The 18,883-nt window shown below is 40.6% G+C and overlaps 1 protein-coding gene across 1 annotated transcript in view; it reads left to right on the forward strand.

Annotated features, from left to right (window-relative positions):
- Positions 1–15,248: 15,248 nt before the first annotated feature.
- LOC122806472 (rho-related GTP-binding protein RhoA-D) overlaps positions 15,249–18,883 on the forward strand; it is a 434,939-nt gene continuing 431,304 nt past the window's right edge. The window contains exon 1 of the mRNA XM_044076938.1: positions 15,249–15,419. The gene's annotated coding sequence lies outside the window, so the exon portion shown is untranslated. The remainder of the gene's footprint in view (positions 15,420–18,883) is intronic.

An 18,883-nucleotide genomic window follows, 5' to 3' on the forward strand; every position in this document is an offset into this window, starting at 1 on the left:
CTGTGGTCATAGCAAAGTATGTATCTGGTGTTCTGGAGGCCTCAGATTCACTGTAGCATGTCATGCAAACCATACACACCAGGACAGTGGCCTGCCCTAATGTTTCCTGTACTCAGTCAGTGTGAGCCCTTCCTGTCTAGCAGGAATTCATACTTGACTGACTGTATTGTCTGCACCCTATCGGGTTGACTTCCACCTTTCATAACTGCAATGTGTCTTGCCCTGTTCATTGGGCCTTGTCAGGCTGAGCCCCTTGAATCAGGCTGCAACTTGTCCTGCCATATTTTCTGTGCACTTTCAGGTTGGCCTCACTCCCTCATCATATCAATCATCTGTCATGCTCTGTGCTGTGTTACCAATAGACCCCTCTGCTCAGTCACTGTCCCTATTGCCACCACACCCTCTTATGTGGTCAGTACAATCTTGAGTTCCATTATCAGTAGCCCTGTCTACTGTCAGTTTGCCTATATGGCAGTACACTCTCTTCATAGGTTCATAGGTGTGTACTAGGCTATTGGCCCTGGAGCCTTTACAAGCCAGGCCCATAGAAGTGCCCTGGCATTGTGCCACCCAACGTTCATTCTCAGTGCTTCTATCAAGTAGAGTCACTGAAGTAATCCCCAGGGTGAACTTTCTATTTCCCATTCACTCATCAAGATTTCTCTTGAAGAGGGCCAGTGAGGTGCTCTGCTTGACATGTATGGAAAGTCTATTCCAGAGCATGGGCAGTCTCTGGATTATGAACCTGTTACTCCAGCATGTTCTGTTGATTGTAGTAATGAGGTTGAGGTCTCCGGAGCGTGTGGTGTGGAGGGATTGGGATTTCGTTAGATGTAGCATTTCGAACAGAACTGGGTCATACATGGCTTTGTAAGTCAAGCAGAGATTGCCTCTTAGTAGGTGATATGAGACAGAGAATAGCTGGAGTTTTTTGAGGCTGTCCATGTAGGACATGTGTTTAAGGCCTAGGATCCTCTTCGTGAGGTTCTTTTGTGGCCTTTCCAGCTGTTGCATGTGTCCAGTGAGGTACATGGCAAATGGGACATTATACTCGATGATTGGCCTAATGAGGGAAGAATAGAGAGAGATGATGACCTCTTTCTTCGTGGATGCAAAACCTTTGGTAATTAGATGTGCCATGTAGAAGGACTTTCTGACCACAGTGGCAATGTGGTGGTCGAAGGAGAGGTTGCTGTCAACCTGTGTCCCCAGATCTCTTATAATGCCTTCAGTGTTCAGTGGGCTCCCACCGATGTGGTACTTAGTGGGAACTGAGTTTTTCCCAAAGGGGATGATGACGCATTTTTTGGCATTAAGCTTAAGGCCATGGTTTCGACACCAGTCATTGGTCTAAGTCAGGCCTTTCTGTAGGATGTCTACATTGCTTGGGGAGTTAATAATGGCTCCTTGCTTGCAGTCGTCTGTGAACTTGGTCAGCCAGAGTCTCTCCATGTTGGCCTGGACTTCTGAGAAGTAGATGCCAAACAGAAGAGGACCCAGGACTGATCCCTGTGGGACTCCACTCGTGACTGGTCGGCAGTCTGACTCGGAGTCTGATACTTTCACACTGTGGGTTCTATCTGTGAGCCAATTTGCAACCCACCTAGTGATATTGGAGTTGATGCCTAGTTTGGTGAATTTATCAATAATTCCTGAGTGGGGAATGGTATCAAAGGCCTTGGCCAGATCAAGGTAGGCTGTATGAATTGCCTTGCCCTCATACACAGCTCTGGAGACTGACTGAAAGAAGTCAGCCAGGTTGAGCAGGCATGATCTACCTTTCACAAAACCAAATTGCATGGGATCTAGAGTTTGTAGATTCCCTATATCCTTGTTAATTAGGCTATGATGATGCACTCGTCAGGCTAATGGCGTGATAATTCCCAGGGTCTATAGTCGCTCCCCCATTATGGTGAGGGGATGACTGTAGCAGTGCGCCATTCGGTAGGGACAAAGCGTGAGGTGAGGCTATGATTGAATAGGACACAGAGATGTGGTGCCAGTTCACTTTGTAGTTCATGTAGAACACATCTAGGGATATTGTCTGGTCTGATGGAAGCTGTATTCTTGGCCTTGGACAATGCAGCTTTAACCTGTGCTGCAGTAATGCTGGGTGCCTTGCATTCCTCTGGTATTGTGATTAGCCCTTTGGGGGGAAGAGTGGTAAACTTGAAGTAAAAAACAGGTACCGAACCAACACAGCTGGGCAAAAACCTCTGTTTATTAAATAAAGAGTGAGGGCTTTCGCGATAACACTATCGCTTCTTCATACTAATAAACAAATAGAAAGACATGAGTTTAAAATAAAGCAAAACCAATCAGCTATCATATGCAAATCTGATGAAATAATTAAAAGGTACACACACATAAACAATGCAACAATTGTTATAAATACAAAACAAAACGAATAACATCTAAGTTTAAAAACAAGATTAATGTTTAAGCGGGCGTGCTTTCAAGAAAGGTTTAAGGCTAGAAACACCATTTAAACCATGCAGTTTCTCTGCATTCAAGAGCAAGATCCATTTCTGTTCAGACCTTTCTGTTTTATTAGATGTATCACCCCCCTCTAATACTAACATCCAAAACCTGGAGTACAAAGAACTTAAAAGTGTGTTCTGAGCCACGCAAACCAATGTGCTGTGCTAAAGCGTTTGTGTCTTTCTGGTTCCTTATGTCCCTATAGTGTTCGAAAATCCTGTCCTTCAGTGTTCTGTTAATTTTGCCTATGTAGAAGGCATAATAGATCTGGCAACTTGCAAAATAAACAATATTTGGAGTTCTGCAGTCAGCATAAAAATCAAGTTTGATTTTAAAGTTAATTTGAGGATGCATGTAGGTTGAGCCCATAAGTATATACTTACAAGCTGAACATGATCTACAGGAAAACGTCCCATGCCTGGTAGACTGAGGCCCTTTGATACAGAGTTGTGATTTATAGCACAAATGTTTCTTCAAGGACTTATTATTTTTAAAAGCAAAATGTGGTGTGCTGTCTATAGTCCCTTTCAATTCATCTATTGTGTGTAGAATATTCCAATTCTATTTAATAACCTCACAATATTTATCGATGCCACTAGAGTAAGGTAGAGAGACTCTAAAAGTATATCTCACAGCTACAGTTACTTGTGGAGCATCAGGTGTAGTGTGGTTGCCAAAACAGGCTCTACATTTCCCTTCCCTTTTTTCCCATGTAGCATTAATTTGAGAATCAGTCTCTGCTTCTTTGTAGCCTCTATCTAAAAAGTCACACTTGAGAGAGTCAAGTGCTAAACCCAACTGAATGTTATCATTGTGCAATCTCATTACTCTATAAATCTGCCCTTTTAAAACATTCCGGGTGACATACTTGGATGCATGCTATTTTTGTGCAGGAATTTGCCTTACAAACACAAGGTGCAGGGTTTGAGTCTCACAAGGGATAATTGGCTAGGCTTAAAATGGCTCGTAAGAGCAGTTAGCTTAGTACTAACCTATGAACCTAAGTTGTTCTTCCTAGTGGGTTTTATGTAGACACTAGTATGCATATTATTAACATTGCCTTTGTTGATCTTAACACCTAAGAACTACATTTCTACAACAGAATATTTACAGGTAAATCTTAAGAAACCAGTAGTGCCATGCGAGTAGTTAATAAATTCATTCAGCAGTTCTGATGAGCCAAGCCAAAGCAAAAACATATCGTCCACAAAATGTACGTACCAGGCTATGTTCTCTTCATAAGCATTGTTATGCAACAGACAGGATTTCTCCCATTGCACTAATGCAAGGTTGGCATAGCTATTGGCACAGGTTGTGCCCATAGCCATGCCAACCTTCAGTCTACCAGGCATGGGACTTTTTCCTGTAGATCATGTTCAGTCTGTAAGTATATACTTACCGGCTCAACCTACACACATCCTCATGTTAACTTTAAAATCGAACTTGATTTTTATGCTGACTGCAAAACTCCAAATATTGTTTATTTTGCAAGTTGCCAGGTCTGTCATTCCTTCTACATAGGCAAAACTAACAGACCACTGAAGGACAGGATTCTCGAACACTATAGGGACATCAGGAACCAGAAAGACACAAATGCCTTAGCACAATACATTGGTTTGCATGGCTCAGAACACACTTTTAAGTTCTTTGTACTCCAGGTTTTGGATGTTAGTATTAGAGGGGGTGATACATCTAATAAAACAGAAAGGGCTAAACAGAAATGGATCTTGCTCTTGAATGCAGAGAAACTGCATGGTTTAAATGGTGTTTCTAGCCTTAAACCTTTCTTGAAAGCACGCCCGCTTAAACATTAATGTTGTTTTTAAACTTAGATTTTATTTGTATTGTTTCTCTTGTATTTATAACAATTGCTGCATTGTTTGTGTGTGTACCTTTTAATTATTTAATCAGATTTGCATATGATAGCTGACAGGTTTTACTTTCTTTTTAAACTCATGTCTTTCTATTTGTTTATTAGTCTGAAGAAGTGATAGTGTTATCGCGAAAGCACTCACTTTTTATTTAATAAACAGAGGTTTTTGCCCGGCTGTGTTGGTTTAGTACCTGTTTTTTACATCAAGATTACACAGTTTTCTTGTACCGCACCTTTCACTTGTTCCTGTGTTCTTTTGCTTTTTGTGGAGAGAGGGGTAAAGTTGGCATTGACTCTGTCGACCAGTATGTTGGCAATATCTGTTGGCTCAGTATAGGAGGTACCATTGTGCAGTAACTCAGAGCAAACCTGAGTATTGCTGTGGAGATTCTTGATACAACTATGGAAGGCTTTGTGGTTGTTTTTAGTGTCTGCTGCAATTCTGCCTTCATAGCTGGCTTTAGAGGTTTTGATGAGGGATCTCAACTTTTTATTTAGGCTAATAAGGGAGTTTTTCCAGTCTTGTGACTTCACCTTTTCCTGTAACAGTTTCTTCCTTCTGTTGTAGAGTTTATTAATGGCAAGGGACCACCAGATTGGCTTCCTTTCTTTGGAGGAGAGTGCTTGGTTCTGTTGGGTATTGCTAGTTCCATGTATTTATGTATGCGTTCGTACAGTGCATCTGTGTATGATTCAGCAGTCATGCATCTATTTTCCATTGACATGGGTGCTGCGAAGTTAGCCACCTCTGTTTTTAGGAGCTCAAAGTCAGCTTTGGAGAACTTTTTCATGGTGGTTACCTCTGCAGGAGGTGTGGGTGAGATGTGGATTTCCATGGTGGTTAGTTTGTGGTCGGATCTAATCAGGGAGGAATTGACTATTGGTGTAGAGCAACAGTTATCCATGTCAGTAATAACCAGGTTAAGGATGTTGCTTCCTCTAGTGGGGGTAAGAATGAGCTGGTCCACGAGGCCATTGGAACTGATGAATTCCAGGAAGCATTGGGCCAGTGTATTGGTGCATGAGTAGTTTTACCAGTTGATGGAGGGGTAGTTGAAGTCACCTAGTATGAGAGTGATGGGTTGGACCCTAATAGTTTCCAGTGTGCTTAGGAATGTGGAGTGAGAGTCTTGGGACATGGTTGGGGACCTATAGCAGGCTGTGACCTGAATCGCCGTTTTACCCAATGTTAGTTGTACCTGAAGTATCTCAACTGCGTTATGCTGGGCTGCTAGTCTGGAAGTGTGCATATCCTTTATGAATATGGAGACACCACCCCCTTTGGAACCTCAGTCCATGTTCTGGGGCTGAAAGGTGTGGAATGAGTTATAGCCTGGTAGCACAGGGGTGCTTTTTGCTACTTTAAACCAGGTCTCCGTTACAATACGAATGTCAATGTTCTCCATTTTGAGGAGTGCTTCGAGCAAGTGTATCTTGAGATGTAGACTTCTAGCATTGAGCAGCATGACCCTCAGATTGCATTTATTTATAGCTGTTATAGTGGTAATTTGGTCTATGGAACATCACCTGAAAAAGGCACTATAGGGGTGGCAAGAGCCTTAGCCAGTATTTGGAAATCCAGGGGTGACAGATGCAGGCCATCTCTGGCAAAGCATCAAGGTCTGTCAATCATGTCATCCCAAACCGACAGATACTGGATCCCCTTAGAATGACACCAGAAACTTAGCCAATTGTTGAAGTCAATCGTTTTCGGTTTGTACTGCTGTATCATTCTGGGTGATGGTAGGATGCTGCTCAGGGCTAGGGTCATACCTGCCTGGGCCACATAATCCAAGAGCTCCTCCATGTCTCTTTTCATGTAGTCCAGAGAGGTGCATCTCAGGTCATTTACACCCACATGGACAGTGACAGTCATACTTGTACTTGTTGTCTTGTTGTGGAGTGACCTGAGTGTGTGTGTGTGTTATGTTTCGAATTATGGTACCTGATAGACAGTTGACTGTTACCTTCTCCTTATTCAACCAGTGAGAGGGACATCAGTGTGCCTTACTATCGAGAATGATAAGTGTATTGGGCCAGCTGTTTTGCCTTCGGGGCTTAGGTTGAGGGGCACACTGTGTAGGTGAGCTATGTGTCTTGTGGTTTGTGTCGTTTTGTAGTGATTGAGTGCGTTTCTGCCTTGGAGATTTCTGCTGTTTGGGTAGATTTCTATTGGGAGTCACCGCAAAGGTGGGTGTGTGGTTTGTGCTTTTATCTGAGAGCTGTGATGGTGGGTGGTCTGGAGGGCTATGCGTTGCATATGGTGTGGTGCAGGTGTTGACCTTCTCCTCTTGACCAGCTATTCCGGTCTTGGCTTGAGAGTGCATGGCTTCCAATTTGGATATAGAAGTACATCTCTCACAAGTCTAAGTGTTGGGAGGTAAGAGCAGAGGGTTGTCTGTGTACATGAGGCAGTTGCTACACTGCCTCAGAATGCCCAAGTTCACCAGGTTAATAGGAGAAAGCACAGGGAACTGACCTTTAGACATGCCATGAGGGATGATTATTATTACTAAGTACTGGAGCTGTTTCCTTATATATTCCTTTTACAGGAAAAATGTCACTCACGGTGTCTGAGTCTATACAGAGCACTGCCAAACACTTGAGGGAAAACTAAAACGTAGACGCTGAAAATTTAAGGATGAAGTATTTAGGCAGATATTCTGAAGTTAGAAAGAAATCAAGCAGCACTGAGAAAAATAAAGAATTCGCTTGTTAAGAATGATGAAAAGAGGGTAGTCACATGAATGGCTACTGCCTGGCTACTACTAATGCTGGTATCAGCACAGCTTCACTCTGTTGGGATACAATACTCTCTCACCAAAAGCAAAATGTTAGCACCAATCCCAAGAAGAGAAGCAGGCCATGGCCTGTTTGGTGATCCACAGTCTTGTCCCAGATAATGCAAAGGTCTGCAGGCTTGTAGCCTTTTTCTGGTAGATGTCTCAAATAGCAACCAGACCAATCAGGTACATTAGCCATAGACACTCACTGTCCAACCAGAAAGAGTCAGAAATCAATGCACTCTACTCCTACTCTCACCAGGATCAGAATATAAGCACAGATTCCAAGCTGTCACCCATAAAGCAGTTATTAAGCTTTCTGGTGATCAGGAATCTCCAGGAAATAATGTAACTGCACTCCTTCTCTCACCAGAATAATTCAGAAGCACTAATCCTAAGATGACTACTGAGAGGCAGAATGTGGGCTCTCCAATAACTGGTGGTCTTGCAATAGATGCTTAAAGGTAAGATGAAAAAATGGTTTATCCTAAACACTGCAGTGTGTGCTAGAGGAGTTAGATGTGAAAGTAGGTAAGTTAGGTTTTACCTGTCTAAAAAGTTAAGTTTTAGTGGAGAGTCACTATTTTTAAAACACCAAGATAGATTGAAAGGGGATAGTCATTTTTGTATTCTGGTACTATGGAATACAGTAGGATGGCCAATACATTTAAATAGTTGAAGGGGAGTGATTTCACAAAATGATAATGTTGTGCTTACTCACACCAGCCAGTAAAAGTAGAGAGGAAATGAGATATATGGTCAAATTAACATAAGGGGCAGGCAACTAGAAAAACAGTGGTGTTTAAGAACACAACAGTAACTGGGTGAGAGGGTGGAAACATTTCTGTCTGACTCACAAGAGACAGAACTGTGATCTCTTTTCAAGTTCTAATATGCAGTTAAAAGCAGAATACAATTAAAGCGCAGTGTAAAGAAAACAAATCACAGTATACAAAACAGAAAAAGACAATAAAGTAATACAAAATACGATAATGTTATTTCTATATTATAATTTTGTAAGTTGCTCTCCATAAAGGGATCCCAGTTTTATTAAATTAAAACTGGCCTCACAGCTCAGTAATTGTGCCAATGAGGTGATTTTGTGTAATCATCTCTGAATCACTGCTAAAATGTGATGTGTTATCAGTCATAGTTAAAGCTATGATGTTCATGTCTGCCCATGCTCTGGCTGGAAGGTCACGTGCAGGAGACAAGCATATTTTGCAACCTGGTCATACTAGATTACTTTTCATCATGATATTGTGCTACGTTTTGATGCACATCATGTACTGTTGAGTATATATGACCATGAACCATTTTTTTCTTTGGTTAGAACTACAGAGCAGACATGGCCTTTTCAAGAACTGAGTTTAGCAGAGTTCCCAGATGGTGCAGCAAGGACAATAGGATATTCTTATTCCTGCTGCAGTGCCTGCTTGGGGAGTATAAGGGTCCTCACTGTAAATGGCAAGCTTACCATGAAGTTGATTTGTACTATTGACATCACTCTCCATGGTGAGGAGCACAGGCACAAGTATAGTGACCTGCAGAGACATCAGCCAGACCTTCTACATCAATGGGAAGAAGAGGTTAGGGAGAAGGAGACAGCTACCTTATTATTGTAAGCATTTTGTACTTGGGCTAACACTGTACAATAGGCCTTGGGAGGCAGCTGCCTTATTATTGTAAGTAATCTGTACTTTGCCTAACACTACAATAGGCCTATCACCTGCCTTCTGATGTCAGGGATATGCTATACTGATTACTGCTTGTTTTAAGTTTTCCTGTGGCTGAGGAGATATAGACCAACAGTGTAGTCTGTCTTAGGCTATATGACAAGCTCTCACAGTAGTGGGGTACATGCAGTATACTACTACTATCAGTAATGCACCATTTTAATGATGTGCATTATGTTTTTCCTGATCTGTTGCATTTATTTGTCTTTTTCTTTCTTTCTTTCTTTCTTTCTCTTTTTTATGCCTTTTTGCTCTTTTTTGTTGTTTGGTTTTATTTTCTTTTTCCACTGGATCAGCAAGGTGTAGACTGTGGTAAACCAGGGGCTACCACACTTTGCATCAGACAGTGTGCCTGCCATTGGGTCCTCAGCAGTTCCCAGGCCTGCCTCTCCACATGGTGATGAAGGTCACTCTGTGGTAGTTGACCTGAAAGGTGTGTTGTTAGACTCTGTGACCACCCCTCAAGAGGGGGGGTACAAAAGCTCCTCATCTGAGAGTGGTGTGGAGGAGCCTTTTTGAGTCACTGTGTAGGAAGTGCAGTGGATGATGAAGACAGAGGTGGGCCAGCAGCTGTATGCAGGCACTGACACCCTGGACTGCTTTCTTGTGTAGCTGCTAGAGCTGTATGGCTGGCTGTCCCCTTCCACTGGGCCACCCGTGGCAGTGCCTGCACATGATGTCAGCCATGAAGGTGACAGACATTTGTGTGGGTGTCCCTCTGGGCTAGTCATACAGGCCCTCCTTAACCATCACTGTTTTCCCTCATTCTGATCTTCCCTATTGTATATCATTCCTTATCCCCTACTTTTTGTTCAGTCCTCCATATCACCAGTTGGCTACTATCAGTCACTCTGTGTCTCTCCAGTATTACCTTCCCCCTTATGTGTCACTATATCTCTCAATCTTTGCCTGCATTCCCTGCTTATATGCCCCTGCTTTCTTATCACCTTCCCCTTACCTCCTTTACATTCTGCCAGTGTTACAAAAATGAAAAATGGGCACCTGTATCAACAAAACGTGTATACCCCACTTCCTCCACATATATATTTTCATTTCTTGTTATCCCTCTGTGTATTCCTCTGTTTGCACTTCATTTCTGCATAGCCTATCTCCCAATTTCCTTTCTTTTATATGATGAAATGACTTGAATGATTTGCCACTTTCCTGTGGTGTCCTTGTATGGGCTGCCCTCAGTGCCATGAAACCGCTATGGGGCACTTCAATGTAAATGTGAACATGAGTAACATCATAAAATGCTACCTACCTGATGCTTTCCCTTGGGACATGTGATATCCACTCAACAGAGTAAAAATTGTCTCTAGGTGATTTGATATGTAGCTGCACACTGACTATTTTTTCCAGCAGCATGGTTACTACCATTATCACATGTAAAAAGTTATATTATGCAGCCCTGTCCCCTGCAAGACAGCATTGTGCCAGCTCTCGTACATGCCTAATCAGCATTGTGTCATGTCACTCTACAGTCTCCATCCAATTTACTGCTGTGCATGGGTGTTAAGCTTTTTTTTCTGAATATGGGACACAACATATACATAACAACAGAGGTAGACTGAAATACATTTGAAGCAGGACATGTCACATCAGTACCACAATTATCATCAAAATAAAATATGCAAAATAGATCTAGACATACAACTGAGTAAGACACATTAATAGTACTATAATAAAAAATAAAATGCTGTGTTCTTACACTATAATAGCTATTACAAATAATTAGAAAAATTAAAATAAAAATAGAGGAGGGGGAAGAAACTGAAATAGGTATGAAGAATATGTCTGTAGTAAGATAGCTTCAGGAAGATGGGACTAGAAACAGTTATTGTGAAGGGTGGATGATGTGTAATGAGTTTGGAGCAAGACAGTATAAAGATAGGATCAGAGAAGACAAAATTAAATGACTGATACTCAATGAGAGAGTAAGTGTAGATGGATTTGTACTAGAGGATAGTAACAATGGGAAGCAGTTGGTTAGTTGAGTGAGCTGTTTTGAAGGCGTGTACATTTGTCTTCTTGTATATAGATTTTGTTTTAAGATGAGAATGAAGCCAGGGGGTGTGGCTGGGTGTCCTTTAACATGACTGGGAAAGATTCCTAGAACTGAGGAGCTAAATGAGAGAAGTTTTGTTTGGTTCTATGAGGGCTGAGTCTGTTTGAGGTATGATCTAGGGTTGCACGAGGAGGTTCTGAAAGCTGAGTGATATAAAAAAGTGAAGGGATCTTATCTCATGATCTTAAAAATGATGGAGCCCGGTAATAGTTTGACATGCTGTTAGACAGGCAGACACTTAGCCTTCATTGGGGTGTGGCAATGGTGACCTTTTTTTGGTGAGAGAGTAATGAATCTGCATATGTTGTTGCTGATTGTTTGGAATATGGTTAGGTTCCATTTATGGGCTGCTGCTATACCTGGAAGACCACACACTAGCTGTATCAGAAGAATCCCTTTGCAACTGGCTGTTCTGCCTTCTTGACATGGAAAGTATGATATTTTTGACTCAAAAGGTAATTTGTTAATATTTGATCTTGTTTTGGTGATGTGGTGAAGGACATTCAGTTTTTGTTGAAGATTCAGTCCTAGATATCTGAACTGGAGTGTTGTTTCCAATGGAATTTGGTTGTTCTGAAAACTATATGCCATTGCTTAGGAACTAAGGGTTTTCTTTGTTAGGTTCTGAACAGCGTAACTTTATTCATTCATTCATTTATTTGGTAGTAGGAGGCTACTGTTGACCCAGGTGGGTATGAGCTTGAGGTAACTTTCTAGCTCATGTATGATTATTGTCAGGGAGGAGACGGATATGTAGATTACCATGTCATCTGCATATAAGAAGACTGGTAAATAATTAATAAATAAAACAATGTTACTGGACACCATAAATTACCATTCTGCAATGTCTTTGATTGTATTCTAGGTCAGCATCTGGTGGCAGAAAGGTAAGAATATAATTGGTGCATTGATTAAAGGGACAAGCAACTGAAGCTGGTTGTAAAATAGGGACTTTCAGTAAAATGGGAATGATGAGTAGGCTGCTGTAAGGACCGGTTCTAGGCAATTGTCATTCCATTGCATGAAGTTGACCTCTCATAAGATCTGACAGATGAACAGTAATTCTGTATTCAACAACTCAAGGAATGGTGATGGGAAAACAACTTTATTAGACTGAAAGTCAGAAACATGGCCATTGACATTCAGTGCCAAGAAATACATTGTAAAATAGAGGTGGGAGGATAAAAGGAGAAATGAATACATGCACATATGGAGAAGCTATGCTTTGTGATGAGAGTAGTACAGCTGATTAGTGTCATAAGGATAAATGCAGAGTTATAGGTGGTCATGCATGCTTTACATTCATACCTCTCAACTTCTTAGAGCAAGAAATCTGGACAAAGCCTAAAACAATGGTGGAACAAAGCCCCAAATTAGGGACTTATTTTAAATATTACTCTTATAAATTTAGAAAGTTGCTAGAATAACAAGATTTGTGTTCGTATAAATTTTCTGAAGGAGATGAAGTGTGAAACTCAAATTTCTGTCATTATTTAGTGACTTCAGTCTACATTGATTTGACAGAAAACCACAAATTTTATGAGGGACAGACCAAATATATGATTCAGAAATCTGGACATTCTGTGAGAATCATGACAGTTGTAAGGTATGTTTACATGTATACATTTCTGAGATAAGCTTGGCTAAATTATGTTGTATTCCTTAGTGCAGAAAAGGAAAAAGTGGCACATGGTGTGACGACCATTCACATCGGGGCCAGTAATCAGGGAGCCTCTATCCTCATCATTGGCACCTGTGGGGAATGTTCACTGAGAGGATAACAGGTCCACACACACAGTATTTCCAGATGCAGCTCTCTGTATCAAGCACAATGTCCCCTAAGAGCATGTGGGGGACACAGTCAGTCTGAGCCTTGTTTCTCCCTCTTTCTCCAGATCCCCATTAAGACTCCCCACTGGCACAGCTATAGAGCTGAGATCTCAGCTGAGTATTCAAGCCAAAACCTCCAACACCCTCTCTTGTCCAGCCAGTGCTTTGTGTCCCTGCCCAAATAGTTGAAACACACACTCTTGGAGATTTGATTTACACACACACACACACACACACACACACACACACACTTGGGAACTAGCTATGCTGCCTTCTGCCCAGACTATTAGGTAGTTATCACTGCCACCAGGCACTCCTGCCAGTTACTTTTAGGCCCTTACAAGGGTACCCAATATAATGAGTGAAATTAATATTAATATAAATGGCAGCTTAACCAAGAGCAGGGCTATTATGAGTGGCCCACACAGTGTCACCAAATAAATATCCAAATACTCCCAAAACGTAAATATCCCTACAAAGATCAGCCACAATGCAAGGTTTAAATATATTTAATTATAAATAATAAAAGAACAAGACAATACTACATATCTATTCAATGTGACATCAGAGTTCAAAATCACAGGAAATATTTAAAATAACATTGAAGGACAAACGCAGACAAATAAAGAACAATATCTAAACTAAGCTTCACTATATTCCTGACTGAATCTAAGAGAAATTACTCTTCCCTACTTACTTAATAGAGCAAGGCAGATGATGTGGTGAATGGTCCTCCTTGCTAGGCACAAGACAGAATACAGAATGCTCAGTCTCACTGAGATGTCTCAAAATATTATCTAAAATAGTACCTCTGGGATAGCTTTCAGAATGACATCACTTCTGGTCATCTGACTTCTGGTTCCAATGCAAGTCCTCATTGTTGGAAGCTGGCAGGATTTAGCACCTACCTGTAAAACTACACACACAAGGGCTTTTTCTCAGATCTGTGGCAGGGGCTGGAAGTCATAAAACAATTGCATACCTCCACACTTCCAGAGTAGTAATTAGTTCACCTCTAAGACAATAGAGAAAGCTTCCTAGTACAGACTTTTTGTTTCTGGCTGTATTGAAACCTGTGAGATAGCATATTTATGGCCTGGCCCAGAAAGTGATTTAATTTCAGATATATTTTAGAGTTTGCTGGACTGAGGTTAACCTCCTGTTTCCCAGTTTCCTCTGCTAAAACATATACATTCAAACAGTAACAATAGTACATATACATTTCTGTTCTCTCCAGTAGGACACACTGTGGATACAGTTGAAACATAAGCACTTTACAAATACCTTTTCAACACAAACATCTGTACAAATCAGTCTGATATACACATGACATAGAGTTCTAATACATTTGTAACACAATCATCTTGTATGAATCAGTTTGATATGCACAAATGACATATAATTATTTACAAAATTCCAGATAGCTGTGCTGGCAGTACCTCCTATCATCACACATGGCAATAACACTTATGGTGTAAGTGATAGGAGTTCAATATGTCAGAATGGGTATAAGTATGAAGGCAGACAGATATTTCTTGTACTGTGTGGTTGTGTAAGCTAAGTACTTCACCATAGGATATACCAGATATGAGAGGGCTGACTGCATCAAGAGAGTGTGAGATAGGTGAGTGAATGCCCATACAGTATTTTTCCCTAGAATTTTTACAGTTAGGAATATTTTTAAACGGTCTGAAACACTACAGATAGCCTCTTAAAAATATTTGCAGAGATTATCACAGCTACACCTGACAATCTAATGTAATGCAATTCTGGGTAAGAGTTTGTACCACCCAGCTGGAATATTATGCTATGCTTTGAAAATAGGAAAACATCATCTTTGGTAGTTACACCTACATAATCTATAGCAAAACATACTAGAATGTTGTAAATTGATTTGTAAGTATACAAATGTGTGCATATTATATGCAAACATATACTGATAAGACACAACTGCATATAGATGTACAATAAAATGCAAACCAGAAAAATACGTTACGTTTTAGTGAATTGCTAAAATTAGAGGAGTAATCCAATTAAACACAAAGAAAATGTATCAGTATATTGCATTGGTATAGCTGGTTAGAAATTATTATTTGAATAGGCTAAAAATGGCATGTTATTCGAATACAACAATATCACCTAAAATATTTAAAACAGTCAGAAACACTTTCAAAGTAACTGCTTGCATTGAAACAGTGCAAACTGTGCGCTCCCAGTGCTATTTCTGTTCACTTTTAATAACCGTTGTTTGGGTGTTGCCAAATCTCATAGTATTGCTAGTATATCAATCTGTGGAAACAATGAGTCTAATTCACAGTTACTTAGTAACTCTGGACACCAGACTGGCTTGAGAAAACCGTTATTCCTTTTTTTTTTTTTTCTTTTTTTAATACCTAACCATTATACTCTACTCCCGTGATGCACCACTAAGAATGATGTCATTGTTAACCCTAAAAAGGAGGAGGAGAGTTTGTTCCTCCTACTGTGGAGGACACCCTCCCCTTATTGCAGCCTGCAGTAAAACAGAAGCAGATTTAGTGGGAGGATCCAGTGTGTCAGTTTCACTGGAAAGATATTTGTATCTCTGGTTATAATACAGTGCAGTGGGTACGGAAGCCAAGCTTAGAAGAAGTCGTTTATAAAAGCAGGTAAAAGACAAATAAATATATGTAATTGTAGTGACTCGGCGTGGGTTTGTACTTGTTGTTCTGTGTTGCTGTATGTTACACAGTAACCGAAAAGTGTACGAATTATTAGTAGTCCATTTCGTACTGAGTAATAGTTTCTTATGTACGGTGAAATACTTGCCAATGTGAGAGGTTGTAGTGCCAGTAGTGGCACGGCTGTGTATAATGCTACCTGGGCATAAAGTTTCTATAGTACTGCTGGTATAACACCTAGTTTAGTTTTGCATATAAATAAAGAAAAGTGAATAATAATATCAAAAAATTTGACGTTGACGTGTTATGTGTTTGCGTTTCTTGGGGCAGGTGAGTCGTGGTAGGCGTTTCTGGGTCGATGTGCAACATTTTGGTGGGCGGTGAACGGGTAGGTGAGAGTCGAACAGGCGAGCTCCCGTGTAAGAGGTGTGGCCGCGCGCCCCACGCTTGCAGTCCTGGGAGATATATTGTTGCCATGGAAACTCTGGGCTGGTCAAAGTTTCTGCCAGCTCGAGTGTTTCTTGGGTGGTGGAAAAGTCCGGTATTATTTCAGACTGGGTGGGGTACTTATAGCGTCAGCAGTGCGTTGCTGTACCACGCCCTAACCTGCTGACAGTAGCAAACAACACCTGAAATAATATAGTGACAGAAAGGTAGAAGATTTTGTTTAATGTCTGTTTCACAGCTAAATGTTTTTTAAGTTTCTTAGAAACTTTTTAAGTGGACTCGACCGACCCGGTGCATTTGACGTTGATCTCGTTCGGGGCCCATCCTGTAGGAAATCAACTCCTCCCCTCCGAAATGTACAGACTGCGCAAAATCAACAAGGGGTTTAAATATAAACCTCTGAAAAATAATGGAAATTCACTTTTTGGGAGTGGAAATTCACTTTTTGGGAGACTGCGTATTTCTAAGTGTCATGCACACTAGACAGTCCAGAACGTCATACCTCTGCTGAAATTTTCCTTCACCCTTCCTAAAATTATTGATTTTTTTTTTTTGAGAGAGGTGTATTACGGTTAGTATATAACTTTTGTAATGATTATAATTACGGACTTTTTTAGAGGAAAAAAGTTAATAATACCTATTAAAAGTCCCCTAATTTGAAGCCCTTTTCCCAAATTATTTATTTTGCTCTTAATTCTGGAAGTAAAGGAGGAGAGCATTGCAGAATTAATAAATAAAGATATGGATAACTTGCAGCCTGCCGACCTAACCCAGTTAAAATTTCTCAAGGGTACAGTCCTGCCTACCTAAGCTGGTCAGCTTTTTTAAAAATGTTGTTATAAGCAATGCGAGTTAATTGCCAAACTGCATACCTAGCCCTGACAAAGGCTTTCAACCTTATCCTATACTTTCATGCCAAAGATAAACTTTCCAAGCTAAATGTCAATCTTTTTGCAACTGGGTGGATAGCGAATTGACTCGCATGTAACCCAGGAAGTTAGGGTGCGTGGCTGTACCTTCTCAAAAAAAAAAATGCTTTTAGTGTACCCCCATGGTTCAGTTCTTGGGCCACTTCTCTTTGATATTTACTTCTTGGGAGATCAAGGTTTCTTTTAAGAGTGTGATTGACCAGGTTAGCAGATAACTGCAAATTTGTAAACTCGTCTCCTAAGAGTGCCTACCCCAGAGAAGTAGCAAAAGGTGTCAAAACGGCAGATTAAAACTTACTGCCAAGAAGTGTACAGATGTATCCTTTGACAAGCATAACTCTGCTTGTAACTATCACATTGACAGTATACCCGTCATAATTGATCCCATAGTTTGGGATCTGGGAACCTGTGTCGATAAGTAACTGTGCTTTGATCACCACATATCCACTGTTGTAAGGAAGTCTTTTTGTCCTCACACAGATTATATCCTAACAGTATCGTGTTCAGATCTAGTGATGCAAATGTCCCCCATACTCTCAAAACTCTTAGTCCCCTACAGCAATCTTACCTCCCTTCGATCCTCCTGTAAACTCTTAGTCAGCTCTATTAAGACTAACAACTCAGCTGGTGACTCCTTATTCACTAATTCTGTAGGCAGAATTTGGAATCTCTTACCCAGGGAAATTACTCAGATTACCTCCTTACCCCTCTTTAAACAAAAACTTAAACTACACTTCCAAAACCACTGGCTTTGTTCTTGTAGCACACCAGACTAACTTCTCCTCTACTTATCTCCCTCTTTTCACCTACCACAATGTGTATCGTAGTCACACTAGCAAATACCTTTATCCCTTGAACCTTGTATCTATCTATCTTTCCTCTCACTAACCTTCTCCTTTCTTTCCCCTCCCCCCTCTTCTCTTTGCCCTCTGTCTTTTTCTTTCCCCTATTCTACTGCCTTACCTCCTCTTCCTCTCTTCCTTCTTGTGTGACACCCCTCTTCCTTTGGACCTTTTACCCGTATTCTCTCTCTTTATTTTAATACACTTTTTTTTTTCTCCTTCTAATCTATATCCTCTCAAATTGACTTGGTAATTTTGTTATTATACAATTGTACAACTTGTCTATTGTATGGTTTATCTTTTGATTTATCAATTAATTAATTTTTGACTATCCTGTTATTTTGTTGTATTTTGTGTGGAGCTTTTTTCCCCGGGCCTCTACTGAAAATGGAAATATATCCAGCTAGACTAGCCCGGTCAACAAATGTAAAATAAATAAATAAAATGTTTCACTGTTCTCTACTCTTAGTAAGCTGATCATTGAGTGTAATTACCCTCTTTGGTACATACCTGTCCAAACACCTGTTGCAACTGGAATGACCACTGTGCTTTTTCAGTAATTAAAATAAAGGGGGTAGGGGGTTAAATTATAAAACACTGTGTAGACTTATCACAAAGCATTATTATTCTCTGTATCATACAAGCTATTGAGATGTCACCTGTCCCATGTGTATAGAGCTTCAGGAGACCCTGTTCTGTAAGGACTGATGTGCATTCATAAGTCCAGTGGTAAACACTCACTCGAGATATTGGTCTTTTTTTGCAGAATAAAGAGTATGTTGAGAACGCATGTATCACAAAGAATACTAATTATGTGGAACAGTCCTCCGCTCTCCTAAAACAAGGTACTTCTGGCTCTCTATTCCATTGTAATTTGGGCAGTGGAACTGGTAACTGCAAATTCACCCCGTTACTCCTTCATGGATAGGTGAAACATGTAAGTGTTACAAAATGTGTGTGGCCCATTTCTGGGTTATTCATATTCAAAATAAAAGGGGCTAAAAACTGCCATGGGAATTTAAGGCTATGCTTCTTAAAATCTTATGCCACCAGCAGAAGGGGCTTTCAAGTTTTTGGTGATGTGTTCATGCTTTTGTTAATAAAGTGGGCAAGACTGATCCTGGTGCCATGCAAAACTTCATTTAGTGTTTGTGTGTGTGCGTGGGTGGTTTAATATGTAATTTATGTCCAGTAAAGATTTCCTTGCACACATTGCTTACCATACCTGTCAGTC

Source organism: Protopterus annectens, chromosome 7.part0 (genome assembly GCF_019279795.1).
Source record: "Protopterus annectens isolate FY-2018-M chromosome 7.part0, PAN1.0, whole genome shotgun sequence".
Taxonomy (NCBI): Eukaryota; Metazoa; Chordata; order Ceratodontiformes; family Protopteridae; genus Protopterus; species Protopterus annectens.